General features: G+C 44.8%; 1 protein-coding gene across 1 annotated transcript in view; it reads right to left on the reverse strand.

Moving 5' to 3' along the window:
- LOC311145504 (guanine nucleotide-binding protein G(I)/G(S)/G(O) subunit gamma-2) overlaps positions 1-17,577 on the reverse strand; it is a 38,311-nt gene that overhangs the window by 13,928 nt on the left and 6,806 nt on the right. Inside the window, exon 2 of the mRNA XM_084181758.1 lies at positions 9,049-9,128. The gene's annotated coding sequence lies outside the window, so the exon portion shown is untranslated. The remainder of the gene's footprint in view (positions 1-9,048; positions 9,129-17,577) is intronic.

The following is a 17,577-nucleotide window of genomic DNA, read 5'->3' on the forward strand; positions in this document are numbered from 1 at the left end:
AAGCGCCATGCTCTACCAACTGAGCTACATAGGCCCCACCTGAGTTCCTCTGCAAATTTTAGGAGACTCAACCCTTATCTTCCGACACACCACCTCACATTAAAACCTGGGTGGGCTGGTGGTTATTGCCGCCGCCTACAGCAAACTATACCAGGCAGCAACGACATGGGTTCAAATCTGGCCCTACTGTCTATGTGAAGCACTGTCTCCACCATTTAAAAAAACAAAATTGTCCTCACAAGAGTTGGAGAAAGTGAGGCAAAGGAACAGATATTATAAAAAGAGGGATTTATAGTGAATGTAAACAGGCTAAGTTGTATCAACAGCATAATGTAAACTATAGTGTTTCACTGCCTGCAAGGCTCTCAGGACATGGCGTGCGTCAGAAATGGCAGCCCGTTCCCTATAGTGCACTACTTTTGACCAGAACCCGGTCAAAAGTAGTGCACTACATAGGAAATAGGGTGCCATTTCAGACGCAACCATGGTTGCTCTGGTTGTTCTCATACTCCTCACACACACACACACACACACACACACAGTGTGAGAGGAAGGAGACTCAGAATGGGGATGGAACCAACTCATAGAGTAGACTAGAGCGTGCCAAACTATGATACAGTACATCTCAATGGTGCCAACAGAAGGAGGGCGGGGCAACAACCACTGCAGCAGGGGTCACACTGATGGGTTGGGTGGGCAGTTCTACCATGAAACAGTGCCCCTTGAATAGTAAATACTAGAATACTAGAACAAGCAAATATATGAATTGAATACAACAATGGAATATTGAATACTGAATACTAGAATACTTAAAGCGGCAATCAGCAGTTGAAACAATAACAAAGCGTTCTCCCCGCTACTGTCTCTGTAAAAAGTTGAGGGGTGGGGCTGGAGAAATGTAACCACTGTCAAATTCATAGACAGAGCTATGGATGCAAGGAGTGATCATCCATGATATCATGTTTTGAGGCTATACAGTGTTTGTTTACATTTACTTAGTTTACAAACATTGGAGTAAAACAAATGTATATTTTGGGTGCTGATGGGGTACGACAGTTGAACTAAGATCATGAGGCATTTATAAGTTATATTCTTCAAGAATCAATGGGTCCATATAATGAATTTATAAGTCCAAAATGGATGTACTATAGCAACTGCTGATTACCTCCTTTAAACTGCTCCTATTTGATGATTTTAAGAACTGTAACCGATCTCACTATTTATCTTATGTGTATATTTGTTGGATTGTTGTCACTGTTTTTAATGTTGTTTATATTGTTGTAACCCTGACTGCACTACACATTTCCCAATTAGGACAATAAAGATATTGATTGAATACTGAATATATTATTTGAATACCCAGGTGGTAAGGGTAGGCAACAACGTGAGCAAGACAAAAGAGCTGATCATGGACTACAGGAAAAGGGGGGCCGAGCACGCCCCCATTCACATCGATGGGGCTGTAGTGGAGCGGGTCGAGAGCTTCAAGTTCCTTGGCGTCCACATCACTAACAAACTATCATGGTCCAAACACACCAAGACAGTCGTGAAGAGGGCACGACAATGCCTATTCCCCCTCAGGAGATTGAAAAGATTTGACATGGGTCCTCAGATCCTCAAAAAGTTCTACAGCTGCAACATCAAGAGCATCCTGACTGGTTGCATCACCGCTAGGTATGGCAACTGCTCGCCATCCAACCACAAGGCGCTTCAGGGGGTAGTGTGTACGGCCCAGTACATCACTGGGGCCAAGCTTCCTGCCATCCAGGACCTCTATACCAGGCGGTGTCAGAGGAAGGCCCAAAAAATTGTCAAGGACTCCAGCCACCCTAGTCATAGACTGTTCTCTCTCCTACTGCACTGCAACCGGTACCGGAGTGCTGAGTCTAGGTCTAAAAGGCTCCTTAACAGCTTCTACCCCCAAGCCATTAGACTGCTAAACAGTTAATCAAATGGCTACCTGGACTGTATGCATTGACCCCCTTTTTACGCTGCTGCTACTCGCTGTTTATTATCTATGCATTAAGTCACTTCACCCCTACCTATTCTTTTGTGTTATTTTATTGTGTTACTTTTTTTCTTACTTTAGTTACTTTTTTATTAATTTTTATCTGCATTGTTGGTTAAGGGCTTGTAAGTAAGCATTTCACAGTAAGGTCTACACCTGTTGTATTTGGCACATGTGACAAATACAATTTGATTTGATTTGAATGGAATATTGAATGGTGAATACTAGAATACTAAAACTAGAACACTGAATATATTACTTGAATACTAGAATTTGATATTATTCAATACTCCAACTCATGTCATAGGAAAGAATTCCGCTCGACCACGCCCACAAATTGGGGAAAACAAACATTATTTCCCATTGACCCCCATTGTGAAAGAGCCAACTTCGTCGTCAAACATGCCGGGAAGCTGCTATGTTGTTCAATGTACATGTAACCAGGTCCAAAATCCAGACCTACGGTTCGCAATGCTCCCGCCTAGGGAAATAGAGCCTGCGAGAAGAGCCCTGTGGCTTCAGGCTAATCGGCGTGGGAGAGTGGGAAATGTGGGGAACCGGTGTCCAAGAAGGCTACACGTAGCTACGTGTGTGAAAAACATTTCCTCACAGGTAAGACTATTAACTTGTGTGGCTAGCCCTTTCATGAAAAGGAGCATGCCCTACAATATTAAGTAGTGAGAATGCTTGGGAGCAGGCAATGTTAAAAAGTAATCTTTGGACATGTTGTACTTTTCTTAAATGTAGTTTTGTAATTGACTAAAACAAGCAGACAACAAGAAAATTGCATTTGAAAAAGGTTAAGCTTTTACTGTGACCCAATGAGGTAACCTACTGTAGGTAACCACAGGTTGTTTTCCCCACAGGCGGGTGGGGCTGCGACGTTCTATCTAATACCGACTGGGACTATACTATACTAAAATGCTAGAATTAGTGACTACTACATACTATTTCAGAGAAATAACACAGAGCGGGCTGTATTTGTGAGCAGGATGTTATAATCTGTAACCTGGCTGGAACACAATATAATAATAATCTGTTCTCATCTGGGTCCCCTCTGTGGAGGCCATATGCCTGCCCTTCTCCATGTTGGCCCCTGATGGGTGTCAGGAAGACCAGCACTGTGAGGGTGAGGTCCACAGGGGCCGCTACGTATGTTGGACCAACAGAAGGTTACTGATTAAGGGCTCTATTCAACACGTTTTGCGAAAGTTCAGCGTTACAGCGTGATTGAAATTTAAAGGCAATGTTAGCGGAGACTGCAGTCACAGTAAACACTGCATATGTCGGCTCAATTGGAAATTACCTTCACATTTCTATCGCGTAACGCTTCAGCAAGACAGATTGAATAAAGCCCTTAGGTTGTGATTCAATCCAAGGTTTGTTTTAGAGAAGCACGTTGCGCTTGACTTTTAAAGGTAATTTACGCTTGAGTCAACATTTGGAACGTTTACTATGAATGTGATCTTCATGAACATCGGGAATATTGCCTTTAAAAGGTGCATTTATGACAAAACAATGCGCTTCCCTACAATGCGCTTCCCTACAACTCGCCTTGGATTGAATCCCGGCCTTAGTCTTCCAAATGAACGTGAGAATGTAATTTAAGTTACCCTACTCATTGAAATAGGGCAGAAACTACAAGACAAGGGCATCATTGACAAAACTTTGAACAACTCTAAAATAACACTATAATGGGGCCACAATATCATAATGTTCAATACTCATGGGAGATGTCAAAACAGGCCATAATATCATCAGCCAGTTGCTAGGTACCCGAGTCACTATTGAAGGTTTCTGGGGTGTATCAGGGAATGTAGGTCTTATGGAAACGATTCAATTAGGAATGGCTGAACACCACACTAAAGTTTAGTGTACACCTTGACCTTTTCCACATTTTGTTACGTTACAGCCTTATTCATCAATCTACACACAATACCCCATAATGACAAAGCGAAAACAGGTTTTTAGAAATGTTTGCTAATTTATTAAAAATAAAAACAGAAATACTTTATATACATAAGTATTCAGACCTTCTGCTATGAGTCTCGAAATTGAGCTCAGGTGCATCCTGTTTCCATTGATCATCCTTGAGATGTTTCTACAACTTGATTGGAGTCCACCTGTTGTAAATTCAATTGATTGGACATGATTTGGAAAAATACACACCTGTCTATATAAGGTCCCACAGTTGACAGTGCATGTCAGAGCAAAAACCAACCATGAGGTCGAAGGAATTGTTGGTAGAGCTCCGAGACAGGATTGTGTCGAGGCACAGATCTGGGGAAGCGTACCGAAAAATGTCTGCAGTATTGAAGGTCCCCAAGAACACAGTAGCCTCCATCATTCTTAAATGGAAGTAGTTTGGAACCACCAAGACCCTTCCTAGAGCTGGCCACCCGGCCCAACTGAGCAATAGGGGGAGAAAGGCCTTGGTCAGGGAGGTGACCAAGAACCCGATGGTCACTCTGACAGAGCTCCAGAGTTCCTCTGTGGAGATGGGAGAATATTCCAGAAGGACAACCATCTCTGCAGCACTCCACCAACCAGGCCTTTACGGCCAGACGGAAGCCACTCCTCAGTAAAGGCACATGACAGCCCACTTGGAGTTTGCCAAAAGGCACCTAAAGACTCTGAGACCATGCGAAACAAGATTCTCTGGTCTGATGAAACCAAGATTGAACTCTATGGCCAGAATGCCAAGCGTCACATCTGGAGGAAACATGGCACCATCCCTATTGTGAAGCATGGTGGTGGCAGCATCATGTTGTGGGGATGTTTTTCAGCGGCAGGGATTGAGTCTCCCCCTCAGGAGACTGAAAAGATTTGGCATGGGTCCTCAGATCCTCAAAAAGTTATACAGCTACACCATCGAGAGCATCCTGACTGGTTGCATTACCGCCTGGTATGACAACTGCTCGGCCTTCAACCGCAAGGCACTACAGAGGGTAATGCATACGGCCCAGTACATCACTGGGGCCAAGCTTCCTGCCATCCAGGACCTCTATACCAGGCGGTGTCAGAGGAAGGCCCTAAGAATTGTCAAAGACTCCAGCCACCCTAGTCATAGACTGTTCTCTCTGCTACCGCATCGCAAGCGGTACCGGAGAGCCAAGTCTAGGTCCAAAAGGGTTCTTAACAGCTTCTACCCCAAAGCCATAAGACTCCTGAACAGCTAATCAAATGGCTACCCGGACTATTTTCATTGTCCCCCCCACCCCCTCTTTTACGCTGCTGCTACTCTCTGTTTATTATCTATGCATAGTCACTTTAACTCTACCTACATGTACATATTACCTCAATTACCTCGACTAACCTGTGCCCCCGCACATTGACTCTGTATCGGTACCCCTTGTATATAGCCTCGCTACTGTTATTTTACCGCTGCTCTTTAATTATTCATCATTTTTATTTTTTACTTATCCATCCATCACACTTCTTTTTCTTTAAACTGCATTGTTGGTTAAGGGCTTGTAAGTAAGCATTTCACTGTAAGGTCTACACCTGTTGTATTCGGTGCATGTGACAAATACAATTTGATTTGAGAGACTAGTCAGGATCAAGGGAAAGATGAACGGAGGAAAGTACAGAGAGATCCTTGATGAAAACCTGCTCTGGGGACTTTTATATGTTGAGCCAGGGTGTTAGTTTCTATGTGTTAGTTTCTGGGTGTTAGGTTCTATGTTTCGTTTTCTATGTTCTTGTTCTAGTTTATGTGTTTCTATGTTGGCCGGGGTGGTTCCCAATTAGAGACAGCTGTGGCTCGTTGTCTCTGATTGGGGACCATACTTAGGCAGCCTGTTGTGCACTTGTCTTTTGTGGGATCTTGTTCCGTGTAGGTTTGTGTTTTATGACCGAGGACTTCACGTTTCGTTTTGTTGTTTTGTTGTTGTATCGTGTTGGTAAAGTACTAATTAAAAGATGTACGCATATCACGCTGCGCCTTGGTCCACTTAGTACGACGATCGTGACAGAAGATCCCACCAAAACAGGACCAAGCAGCGTTTCCAGGAGCAAACGCCGGAGGTAACGTTGGTAGATGTCCTCCTCGGTTGGGGGAGGATAACGGAGGAGGAGGCCGTCCGTTACCGGAGGGCGATGAAGGGGGAGACCCAGGCAGGAGAGGAGAAGCGGCGCCAACCGGGCCGTCGTCGGACAGGCGAGAGGCAACCCCAATAATTTTTTTGGGGGTGGCACACGGCATGGACGACGGGGCTGCTGGAGGCAGCTACAGGGCGAGATTGTGGACTAGGAGAGAAGGCCACCAGGTTACGGGGGCCATTGGTCATTAGAGGGAAGGAGAGTGTAGAGGCACGGCGAGAGGTACTGGGGTGTGTTACCAGTCCGGTCCGGCCCTTTCCTGATCCCCGCACAAGGCCAGTGGTGTGTGTTCCCAGTACGGTCCGGCCTATTCCTGTCCCTCGCACCAAGCCTGTGGTGCGCGTCGCCAGCCCGGCCCGGCCTGTTCCTGCCCCTCGCACCAAGCCTATGGTGCGCGTCATCAGCCCGGCCCGTTCCTGCTCCCCGCACCAAGCCAGTGGTGCGCGTCGTCAGCCCGGTCCGGCCCGTTCCTGCTCCCCGCACCAAGCCTGTGGTGCGCGTCGCCAGCCCGGCCTGTTCCTGCTCCCCGCACCAAGCCTGTGGTGCGCGTCGTCAGTCCGGCACAGCCCGTGCCTGTTTCAGCGGTGCCTGGTCAGGTACCGGTCAGCTGCTCCACACCGGAGCCTAAGCAATCCTCTCCACCGATGTCTAGTCCAGCTCCAGCCAGCGGGACCAGACCAGGGGCGCTACGGGGTGTTAGTTAGAGGGTGGTGGTCACGCCCGGAGCCGGATCCGCCTCCGAGGCGGAATGCCCACCCGGCCCCTCCCCTGTTGTGTTTAGTTGGTGGGGGGGGGGGGGGTACTGTCATGCCCTGGCTCTGGGGACTTTTATATGTTGAGCCAGGGTGTTAGTTTCTATGTGTTAGTTTCTGGGTGTTAGGTTCTATGTTTCGTTTTCTATGTTCTTGTTCTAGTTTATGTGTTTCTATGTTGGCCGGGGTGGTTCCCAATTAGAGACAGCTGTGGCTCGTTGTCTCTGATTGGGAACCATACTTAGGCAGCCTGTTGTGCACTTGTCTTTTGTGGGATCTTGTTCCGTGTAGGTTTGTGTTTTATGACCGAGGACTTCACGTTTCATTTTGTTGTTTTGTTGTTGTATCGTGTTGGTAAAGTACTAATTAAAAGATGTAGGCATATCACGCTGCGCCTTGGTCCACTTATTACGACGATCGTGACACCAGAGCGCTCAGGACCTCAGACTGGGGTGAAGGTTTACCTTCCAACAGGACAATGACCCTAAGCACACAGCCAAGACAACGCAGGAGTGGCATCGGGACAAGTCTCTGAATGTCCTTGAGTGGCCCAGCCAGAGCCCAGACTTGAACCCGATCTAACATCTCTGGAGAGACCTGAAAATATTTGTGCAGTGATGCTGACAGAGCTTGAGAGGATCTGCAGAGAAGAATGGGATAAGTACAGGTGTGCCAAGCTTGTAGCATCATACCTAAGAAAACTGCCAAAGGTGCTTCAACAAAGTACTGAGTAAAGGGTCTGAATACTTATGTAAACGTAATATTTCAGATTTGTATTTTTTCTAAATTAGCAAAATGTCTAAAAATCTGTTTTTGCTTTGTCATTATGGGTTATTGTGTGTAGATTGATAAGGGGAAAAAACGATTTAATCTATTTTAGAATAAGGCTGTAAGGTAACAAAATGTGTAAAAGGTCAAGGGGTCTGAATACACTGTATAGCCTACTTAGTACTGAATTGTTTGAATAGAAAACTGCCAGATTCTGAATTTTTTTTTTTACCAGAGGACTCATGACCTTGTGCCGTATGTATCAAGAGTCTCAGAGTAGGAGTATTGAACTAGGATCAGGTACCCCCTGTCCATGTAATCCTCTGTAGCTCAGCTGGTAGAGCACGGCGCTTGTAACGCCAAGGTAGTGGGTTTGATCCCTGGGATCACCCATACACAAAAATGTATGCACGCATGACTGTAAGTCGCTTTGGATAAAAGCGTCTGCTAAATATTGTATTGTGATCTAAAAGGCCAAACTGATCCTAAATCAGCATTCATACTCTGAGAAGCTTGATACATATGTTCCTGAACCTAATATTTTCATAGGACTAGATTAAGGATGAATGGATGGAGTCTTGGCTATCAGTGTCTAGACTGTTAACACTTTTGCACCCTGTCCTATCTGCTGGCCAAAATACCACTCTGAAATGTTACACATGGTGTCAACATGCTGATTACGGTGACATTCTATTAGACAGTGATAACGTGGGACATTCAAAATGGACAAAGACCTTGTGTGCGTCCCAAATGGTGTATAGTGCACTACTTTTGACTAAAACGCTCCTATACCTTGGGTGTGCCTCAAATGGCACCATGTGGCAAATGGCACCCTATACCCTATACCAGTGTTTCCCAACTCCAGTCCTCGAGTACACATTTTTGTTGTAACAATGGACATGCACACCTGATTCAACTTGTCAACTAATCATCAAGCCCTCAATGGGTTGAATCAGGTGAGTTTGTCCAGGGCTACAACAAAAATGTGTGCTGTTGGGGGTACTTGAGGACTGGAGATGGGAAACACTGCCCTATACTGCTCCCTATAGAGCAGCACTACTGCCCTAAGGGCCCTGGTCAAAAGTAGTACACAACATAGGGAATAGGGTGCCATTTGCGACGTGGCCCTTATCTCTCTCAGCTGACCAGTTTGTGAACAGCTGTCAAGTACTTATCTCAAATCATTGGCACAACTTTCTAAAACGTAGAGAACACAATAAATATAAGTACAGTACAGTATGTGTGAGATCTCCCTCAGTTTCACACTGTAACATTACTAGACTCACAGACACATTCATTCTTCACGCACACATTCACAAATCCTGGGCTTGCCCATCTCTCAATGTGCCTTGTGGCACAGACGCTCTCAGGCAGGCAGGCTATAATACAGCCCACTCTATTCTGTGTTCTCCGTCTTACCTTGTCTGCTAACTCCGCCGCACTCTTTCCTGGTGTCCTCCTGGCCTGCAGTTCTGTCAGAACTCTGGTTCCGCCTTACTCTGTAGAGAGAGCGAGTGAGAGCAGAGTGCAGCCATTCAGAACAGCACAGCATAGAGAAAGTACAGAGATAGTAAAGTACAGACACTGACTGTATGCTTCTTCCTTCCATCTGAGGCCTGCTGTATTCCAGTTAAATTATACAGAGGCCTGTGTAGCCTCTCTTGTCTGGTCACCGTGCGTCAGAATGTCACAGCTCTCTTACACCACATACAGTACTGAAGGGCTCTGGAATGGACAACAATTCTCTCTCTCTCTCTCTCTCTCTCTCTCTCTCTCTCTCTCTCTCTCTCTCTCTCTCTCTCTCTCTCTCTCTCTCTCTCTCTCTCTCTCTCTCTCTCTCTCTCTCTCTCTCTCTCTCTCTCTCTCTCTCTCTCTCTCTCTCTCTCTCTCTCTCTCTCTCTCTCTCTCTCTCTCTCTCTCTCTCTCTCTCTCTCTCTCTCTCTCTCTCTCTCTCTCTCTCTCTCTCTCTCTCTCTCTCTCTCTCTCTCTCTCTCTCTCTCTCTCTCCCCCCCATCCCCCTCTCCCTATTTGTCCAGTGGAACCATTCTTCTTCATGCATCTGTGAGTTGGTTTTCTGCTGCCTCTGTTACAGTTTTTCTCAATTGCTAAAACACAATTTCTGAAACCTTGCTCCATTTCCTGAAAACAGTAAACACAAAACCTCATCTTCAAGCACTATTTACAAAACCTCTGACTCCTCTCGCAAAATGAAACATTCGCCCTCAAAACAGTTTTACCTGTGTTCAAAATCAAACACTGCTCTCAAATCATAAACAAAGTGATCAAAATGATATACACTCTCAAGCAGTCAGTAAACAATACACCGAAAAATAGAAAACACATTGTTCAAAACATACAGTTCTCAGGGGGAAGTACATTTTAATTCTCAAAACAAATTTCATATTGGTAACATATTATCATAGTAGCTAAAAATTTATCAGAAATTACTACTCTGCTTTGCTCTTTGCAATTTAGTTTTTTGTTCTTCCTCCTCCTTGTACCCCTATTTTTACAGTACTGTACCCTGCATCTCACAAACTTGTCCTTTGTCTCTGTGATACTGTAATTCTTGTTCTTTGTTGATATGAACCTGCAACCAGTCAAAATCTATTGAGCAGTCAGTACTGTTAACAAAATGGAAAGCACAATGTTCAGGGCCATACAATTTGTCCATTGTACAGTATACAGCCTACAATGCACTGTACTACAGTATACAATACTAAAAGGGACAAAAATCAAAGGAGTAAACATGTGATCAATGTGCTTCTTCTTGTCTTTGGGCTGGGTCAGGCCAGAGCACTTCGTCGACATCACAAGCAATATTGTCCCTCCTGAGGCAACGGGGGAAGAAGCCTCTTGTGTGCCGTATCCAGCCCTGACATGGTTCCTCACCTATATCACCACAGGCTAAATCCATGGCTTGCAGCATATTTACTCTGGTGTAGGGTTGTCTATCATACACTTTCCATCTCCAAGAGGAGGAAAACTCCTCAATCGGATTCAGGAAAGGTGAGTATGGAGGGAGGTACAAGTTCATAAACTGCCCATTGATGTTAAACCATTCCCTTACCTGAGCAGCTCGGTGGAAACTGACATTGTCCCACACTATCACATAGGTGGGAATGGGATTCTCATTTAGCTCTTGACCCTGCTGCTCTTGAACCTGCTGCTCAAATAAAATATCTCTTAGATTGGCAATAAATCTTAGAAGGTGCTGGGTGTTATATGGCCCGAGTGTAACATGGTGATGTAGAACACCATGCTTCCTGATAGCAGCACAGATTGTGACATTGCCACCTCGTTGACCAGGGACTTCAACAATGGCCCGCTGTCCAATCATGTTTCGGCCTCTCCTTCTCCTCTTTGTTAGATTGAAGCCTGCTTCATCGACAAAGATGAACTCATGGGGTCTGTCCAAGGATTCCAAGTCAAATATTGTCTGTGTAGAAATACAATATACTGTATGTAGGATTTTGTAAGTGGTACAGAGACAGTGCTATACTGTAGAGTACAATTAGGCCTACTGTATGCACTTCTGATTCACATACATTGTATGTACTGAAGAGTAATGTCATTCACATAGTATGTGTTAGTACTGTAGACAATCTGGATTACAGTAAATGTTTCTGAATGTACACTTACTTGCACATACTGAGCTCGCAGTTCTTTCACCCTTGGTGAGTTGCGCTCAAAAGGTACTCTGTATACGTGTTTCATTCGCATCCTGTTACGATGGAGGACACGGTCAATTGTGGAAATGCTCACACTGTCGATTCCCTGGAAGTGTGTGTTGTCTTCTATCACTCGTTCCTGGATTTCTCTGAGGCGTATTGCATTATCTTGAAGGACCATGCCAACTATAACGGCCTCTTGCTCCCCAGTGAATATAGCTGTCCTTCCACCTGCATGTGGCAGCCTTGCAATTCTACAAAAAGTAGTTGTGCAGTTACAAAACATATTCATGCAGTACAATACATACAGTGATTAACTTTACAAATGTACATTGAACAGCTGCATATAGTGTAGTACAGTAAATTTGCAATTACAAAAATACAGTAGTACACTGTACCTGTTCTCTTCTCTTTACTATGGTGGACACAGAAAATCGGCTCAAATTGGGTTGCACTCTAAGTCCTGCTTCCCTCATTGTCAGTCCATGTACAAGAACATGGTCTATGACTGTTGCTCAGATATTCTCACTCTTTGTCTTCCTCTTCCTCTTCGTCCTCCTCTTCCTCTTTCTTGCCCTCCTCCTCCTCTTCCTCCTCGTCGCCCACCTGGCATACGCACTCGTCCTCGTCCTCTCACATTGCTTCTTCTATCCATTCTCAGACTTTCTCCTTCCCACCTTCAACAACCTGTTTGCTCTCTGAACTGCCTTATATTGGTTGTGTCGCATCATTTGAAACAGGTTAAATCAATTTTGAGTGGTTGTGTTCAATCAATGACATGTGTTCTCTATTTGTATTTGATTGCTGCCACTTGTGTTTACCAGTATGGATGACATGTGCATTAGAGTGCAGAATGTGTTTTGAGAATGAGAATGTGTTTAGAGTTTTGCTGAAAAGTCTAAGTGAGATCTGCAAATTGTGTTTTACCATGTGAAATGGTTTAAGGTATTGACAACAGACTGCATAATTAGCTAAATGAGTCCAGGCAACTGAGAACTTTGTTCAGCCAATGGGTTTTAGTGTTTTAGCAATTGAGAAAAACTGTAAATGGGCCAATTACTCTGCAAGAACAGATCTGTGCGGAAAGGAATCCCACCACCGCAAATCATCTCCTCACACAATGTTAAAGCAACTACGCCTTGTTTATACCTTCCGCTAACATGCGTCCTTTGTCCTGATCTTGTCCACATTCTGATTGTGCCCACATTTTCAGATGTCTACACATGGTATTTCAGTGTGTCTCATATTCGTCTACTGTGTCCGCATTGTGACCAGATTTCCTGGTCCCTCCCTGTACGCAAAATCATGTTTATTTATTTATTTTAAGACACGTTGATGATTTTAGAAGGCTGGATAATGATGATTTAAATGGTTTCACTCTCCAGATATGTCTACACTTGTAAGATATCCAGACACAAAGCGTGCCTGACTACCTCCGGATGTGGTCAGGAAGATCAGATCACAATCGGATCACAATGTGTCTTTTAATCGTTTACACCTGTCTAAAAATGTGGGCACAATCAGAATGTGGACAAGATCAGGACAAAGGACACATGTTAGAACCAGGCTTATGTGGTCTGTATTTCCCCAAATGTTGCATCATGTGCATCACTTCCTTCCAGTGTGGTTACTCTCCACTCATAACAAATGGACTGGAAGATGCTGTCATCCATCATCCATTTCTGTCACTGTCTATTTTGCCTCTGTCTTTACTCTCTCACTTAATCTCTTCTTTCCTCTCATGTCTCCCAATCTCTTCTAATAAAATGACTTATTAAAGAGCTACTGAACATGCCAATTGACACGTGTGATTTTCTGTTGCTCGTTAGAAAAACAACATTTCGGTCTTGGAGGTATGTTTCCTGACAGATTCTGCGTTTGGTTAATGATGTTTGTCCCCCATGAGACACTGTAGATGCGGAAGCCTACTTAACTTCCCAGAAGTCAAAATCCCCAGAATGAATCTAGGATAAGCCAAGAAATCTGTAATTCATTTTGACGTTTTTGCTGAGGATGTTTTAGTTGTGCAATTTTACATCTATAAAGGTGTTTGGTGCAGTATTTGTCAAGTAAAAAAATGTGCGACGTGTTGTCTTATGTAAACAAAGTCGAAGCTGCTAGGCAGGTCTGTCTCACCATGCTATTGGATAGAGAGCAATCACCACAGCTGTTCACCCCATGTTAGTGGGCAAATGGACATCGTCAAATCAAAACTCAACCTTAATTTACCCGTTGAGACGCACGGATATTCCAAACTTCGTTTTAGACGAGACTGACTTTATGACCAAAATTATCATATTTACACTTCGTAGTCAATTTTGACACTACAATTACTGTTTCTGAGTCATGTCGATGCCACATACGCCATTTTCAAAGGGATTATTTGCTTTTTAAAAGCAGTTGCTCTTTAAATCTGTGTTTCAATTAAGCTCCCCTGCCTGATTTCACACCCTGGGCTTCGCAGCATGGGGCAGAGGTGAGGAACTGTGTGTGTGTGTGTGTGTGTTTGTGACGAGGCCCTCCGCTGATGTGATTATGTCTCTGACTTACAGGGTGATTAAACACCACAGGACTATATCCTACAGAGGAAACGGAAAGAGATGAAGAGAGAGATGAAGAGAGAGATGGAGAGATAGAAAGAGATGGAGAGATGCTTCCAGAGAAGGGATAGGCACCAGGGCACTCAGGGTCGTGTCAGATGAGTGAATGATTGATAAGATAGTGCTGTGGGAGGGATGAAGCAGGATGACACGTGCTGGGTGCTTTTTGAATCATCCCTTAACACCTGTCTGTGTTGGAGGGGGAGAGAGGAAGCAGAAGGCCTGGGACATTAGAGGGGAGGGGAGGAGAGGAGAAGAGGCTGGGACACAGGGGAGGGGAGGAGGGAATTGGATCACTAGTCATGATGCCCCTTGTACATCCTTCTCAGTCCAGATCCTACTACTCTGCTCTGCCCGGGAGCATGACTCAACCATGATGACGACATGCACAAACAGTAACAAGAAAAATGGTGTGCTTGCTTCAGAATAATTACTATAAGTGAGAAGTATGTGGAATATTCAGTGTGGTCTTGCTCAGCAAGCACATTAATTACAATAACATGATAGATTCTGCTACCTCCACTAGTGCTGTATACAGTCTGTAGTGGTTGTGCTGTTCAGTATCAGTTCCAGACATCACATTTCTGATTTCTCCCTGGTTGTGTATACTCATGGGACAGGGTTGTGATGATGTTGATATGGGTGTGTTCCAATGACACCCTATTCCCTATATAGTGCACGGCCAGAACCCTATGGGCACTGTTCAAAAGTAGTGCCCTATATAGGGAATAGGGTTCAATTTAAGACGCAATCTTAGTCTCTATGATGCTCCAGCTGAACATTAGTGCATAAATAGATTCTGTCCTATAGTGTCCCCATCAAAGTCAGACTACCACCCCCCACCACCATTAGATTACCCCAGACATCTGTGCCTTCCCCTGTCCTCAGCAGGCACTGCTCTGCCCAGCCTGACTCTGATCTGCCTGCCTGAAGGGGAGGAGGAGGAGGAGGTAGAACCAGGACTCCAAGGTTTAGGGGCGAGGGCAGTGACCCAGGAAATTATGCCTTCCCTGGGATCCGAGAAGACAGCAGGCAGGGCCCTACCTCCATGGCATGGAGATTCTGTGGTTATTTTAGGTTATTATTATCAACTGGTCTGGGGCCTGCCTCACGGATTTTAATGGTGGAGGGACAGAGAGACAGAGGACTGATTCTAGATCAGGTGCTAGAGAGAGACTGCCTCGCCTGGTTCACCAACTACTTCTCAGATAGAGTTCAGTGTGTCAAATCGGAGGGCCTGTTGTCTGGACCTATGGCAGTCTCTATGGGGGTGCCACAGGGTTCAATTCTTGGGCCGACTCTTTTCTCCGTGTATATCAATGATGTCGCTCTTGCTGCTGGTGACTCTCAGATCCACCTCTACGCAGACGACACCATTTTGTATACATCTGGCCCTTCATTGGACACTGTGTTAACAAACCTCCAAACGAGCTTCAATGCCATACAACAATCCTTCAGTAGCCTTCAACTGCTCTTAAACACTAGTAAAACTAAATGCATGCTTTTCAATCGAACGCTGCTAGCACCCGCCCACCCGACTAGAATCACCACTCTCGACGGGTCTGACCTAGAGTATGTGGACAACTACAAATATCTAGGTGTCTGGTTAGACTGTAAACTCAACTTCCAGACTCACATAAAGAATCTCCAATCCAAAGTTAAATCTAGAATCGGCTTCCTATTTCGCAACAAAGCCTCCTTCACTCATGCTGCCAAACATGCCCTCGTAAAACTGACTATCCTACCGATCCTTGACTTCGGCGATGTCATTTATAAAATAGCCTCCAACACTCTACTCAGCAAATTGGATGTAGTCTATCACAGTGCCATCCGTTTTGTCTCCAAAGCCCCATACACTACCCACCACTGTGACCTGTACGCTCTTGTTGGCTGGTCCTCACTACATGTTCGTCGTCAAACCCACTGGCTCCAGGCCATCTATAAATCACTGCTAGGCAAATCCCCGCCTTATCTTAGCTCATTGGTCACCATAGCAGCACCCACCCGTAGTCTGCGCTCCAGCAGGTATATCTCACTGGTCATTCCCAAAGCCAACACCTCCTTTGGCCGCCATTCCTTCCAGTTCTCTGCTGCCAATGACTGGAACGAATTGCAAAAATCTCTGAAGCTGGAGACTCTTATCTCCCTCAATAACTTTAAGCATCAGTTGTCAGAGCACCTTACCGATCACTGCACCTGTACACAGCCCATCTGAAATTAGCCCACCCAACTACCTCATCCCTATATTGTTATTTAATTTGCTCCTTTGCACCCCAGTATCTCTATTTGCACATAATCTCTTGCACATCTAGCATTCCAGTGTTAATACTATTGTAATTATTCTGCACTATAGCCTATTTATTGCCTTACCTCCATAACTTGCTACATTTGCACACACTGTATATATATTTTTCTGTTGTATTTCTGACTTTATGTTTTTTTTTTTTTACCCCATATGTAACTCTGTGTTGTTTTTGTTGCACTACTTTGCTTTGTCTTGGCCAGGTCGCAGTTGTAAATGAGAACCTGTTCTCAACTGGCTTACCTGGTTAAATAAAGGTGAAATAAATAAAAAAAAAGAGAGAGAGAGAGTGACCAAGGAGGATAGAGATGCAGATAGCTGTGAGTAGGTGCACATTTTGATTATAATCTATAGTATAGATTCTATACTAATAGATTGACCGAAGTACCTTTAAATGAAGTAGTGTGGTGTAGTGTGTAGATGCGTTCCTTTGTCCCTGGATGGCATTGACTGATGGACTTCACATTAATGGTAAAATAGTTTATGTTAATGCTTACCCTATTCCCTACATAGTGCACTACTTTTTGACCACAGTCCTATGGGGAATAGGCCATTTGGCAAATCTGTGCCATTTGGCAAATCTGACCATAATTCTATCCTCCTGATTCCTGTTTATAAGCAAACACTAAAGCAGGTAGCACCAGTGACTAGGTTAATAAGGAAGTGGTCAGATGACGCAGATGCTAAGCTACAGGACTGTTTTGCTAGCACAGACTGGAATATATTCTGGGATTCTTCCGATGGCATTGAGGAGTACACCACATCAGTCACTGGCTTCATCAATAAGTGCATCGATGACGTCGTCCCCACAGTGACAGTACGTACATACCCCAACCAGAAGCCATGGATTACAGGCAACATCCGCACTAGCTAAAGGGTAGAGCTGCCGCTTTCAAGGAGCGGGACTCTAACCCGGACGCTTATAAGAAATCCCGCTATGCCCTCCGACAAACCATCAAACAGGCAAAGAGTCAATACAGGACTAAGATTGAATCATACTACACATGCTCCGACGCTCGTCAGATGTGGCAGGGCTCGCAAACTATTACCGACTACAAAGGGAAGCACAGCCGCGAGCTGCCCAGTGACACAAGCCTACCAGACGAGCTAAATCACTTCTATGCTCGCTTCGAGGCAAGCAACACTGAAGCATGCATGAGAGCATCAGCTGTTCCGGATGACTATGTGATCACGCTCTCCGTAGCCGATGTGAGTAATACTTTTAAGCAGGTCAACATTCACAAAGCTGCAGGGCCAGACGGAGTACCAGGACGTGTACTCCAAGCACGCGCTGACCAACTGGCAAGTGTCTTCACTGATATTTTCAACATGTCCCTGACTGAGTCTGTAATACCAACATGTTTCAAGCAGACCA

The sequence above is a fragment of the Coregonus lavaretus genome (genome assembly GCF_964263955.1).
Source record: "Coregonus lavaretus genome assembly, chromosome: 18".
Lineage (NCBI taxonomy): Eukaryota > Metazoa > Chordata > Actinopteri > Salmoniformes > Salmonidae > Coregonus > Coregonus lavaretus.